The 2,263-nt window shown below is 38.1% G+C and overlaps 1 long non-coding RNA gene across 1 annotated transcript; it reads right to left on the bottom strand.

The window, feature by feature from the left end:
* Positions 1-514: 514 nt before the first annotated feature.
* Positions 515-1,888, bottom strand: LOC144819491 (uncharacterized). The gene is made up of 3 exons (XR_013607403.1): positions 1,503-1,888; positions 1,346-1,411; positions 515-743 (listed from the first exon to the last, which is right to left on the bottom strand). It is a non-coding gene; the product is annotated as an uncharacterized LOC144819491 (long non-coding RNA).
* Positions 1,889-2,263: the final 375 nt, after the last annotated feature.

Genomic DNA, 2,263 nt, shown 5'->3' on the forward strand with positions numbered 1-2,263 from the left:
GAAAAACGAAATTGGTAGTATTTCACTATCATGACATATTACCCACACTAGTACATGTCCTACATTTCACATACACTGCACCCTGCCCAGAGGGGGTACCTTTAGCCTACAATAGGGGTGTCCAATGTGTAAGAAAAGGGAAGTGTCAAGCCTGGCAAGTGTGTACACTGGTCAGAATAACATGGCAGTTCAGAGACTGCGCACAGGCACTGCAATGGCAGGCCTGAAACACCATTTTAGGGCTACTCATGTGTGTGGCACAATCAGTGCTGCAGGCCCACTAGTAGAGGGGTAGAGTTGCCTTCAAGGGATGTGATTTGATTAGAGATCAATTATTTAATAGAACTTAATTTGGGAGGAGAAATCAATTGTCCTCATGTGTAATTCATACATTAATATACAAAAGATCTATTTACTTGAATCACATTTAACAAAACCAAACACATATAAAACATATAAACAACAAAACACAAAGGTGTATATAAAAAAGAAAATGTTATCAAAAGTTCTTAAATCAGCAATAATTCAAAAGAGCAGGTAAGGAAATGCAGGTACAAAAATAGTATTGATAAATTAATAAACAACACAGCAAAACCTAAAAAGAGCATCTATCCCAAACACAAAGTGAATCAAACACTGCAGGGATAAGACGAATGTCGACGTTTCGGTCTCCTAGAACAAAGTTATCGAGACCATCCTCAGGACTGTAGTCAATTATACACTGCTGAAAGCTGTAATGTAATCTGCAACATAAATGTTTACAATTACATGTCTGTCATAGTTTAAGCAAATTAATCAATACACCCATGTGACAAAACTAACTACAAAAATACAAAACCCACTAAAATTAACATTACAGACAGATTTAATATTTACAAAAAACAAAAATGAACATATATAACGACACTGACTTGAGAAAACAATGGCATTGCTCATATTTTGTAACCTTTGGGACTGAATTATATCTTCAAGGGGAGACTATTCGCACAAGGACAGAATTGGTCATATACATGTTGATGTTACTTGAGTCATTTTAAATAGATTTGTTTGACAAATACTGAACATAGCGACACTGCTTTCTACATATGATAGGACTGGTCAAATAGATATAGTTAAAGCACCTATCCATGTTAACTAAACCATTTAGAGCAATTAAATTGACAAAAACTCAACATAGCGTTATGGCTTCCTTCATACAGTAACCCTGTACAAATATCGCATGTTCGGGAATGAGGCATCTTGGTTGCCATAGACCCATGTGGTCGCAACAAAACAAAGTGTCTGACGCAATAATTTTAATAAACTAAAATTTAATAAAATAGATGCGGATGCTTCACAAACATACCGAAGTGGAGTCAATTACCACAATGTTGGTCGCGGCGAGGGATTTTTGGAGCGCCAGGAACGATGCCTAAACAAGGACCAAATGCTTAGTTCCAAGAAATATAATGAAAATGACAACTTATAAAGGTGACCAAAGATTCGCATAGACTATACAGTACCTAGTAGTGAGGCAGACCAAAGCCTCAGGTTAAGCACAGGGAAAAAGATGGTCCGTCACATAGGGTGTAGATTTGTGACTGGGAGTTAAAAACGCTAAAAAGAAATAAAGAGGACCGTGAATATATTTATATGGTACCTCTAGTGAATTCAAAGTTAAATTCAAACCTAAGTTTTAACACACCTCTGTTTGTGGCAGTGGGGACCTGAAATCCTCGTAGCGTCTGGTAGGTGTATCCACAGAGTGTTAAAATCTAAAGGGATAATAAGTAGAATAGACTACTTAACCGATCATAAATGAGATATTCAAAGCTTCTAGGGAATGTCACTGAAAGGAAATAGCTACCTTGTTAAATGCAGCGGTATCATAGAGTGGAACCATGAGACGCTTGAATCGTTTACTTTTGCAGTTACTAAAAGTGAAAAACGATAAAAGACAGCCAGTCAGCCTCAATATCAAGGACTTGGTTACAGAGCGCTAAAATGAAATCTAGCGCATATTGCTTACCTGATGTATACAGCGAGGTCGAAATCAATCTGACCGGCAGCACGGCAAGGACCGAGTAAACGGAGGTCTGCCGGCATCCAATTTAAGGCATAGTTTGGAGCGCGAAAGAGGACTACGCGCATATCTATTTACACCAAAATACGGGCGCCATCTTGGAATGGACAAACTCCGGCTGAAATCTATGCGTAAACCAACACAGTTACCATCAAAGATGTTGATTCATAGTGTAACGTTATGGAATACAGAAGGGCGTCT

This window comes from Lissotriton helveticus, chromosome 2_1 (genome assembly GCF_964261635.1).
Source record: "Lissotriton helveticus chromosome 2_1, aLisHel1.1, whole genome shotgun sequence".
Lineage (NCBI taxonomy): Eukaryota > Metazoa > Chordata > Amphibia > Caudata > Salamandridae > Lissotriton > Lissotriton helveticus.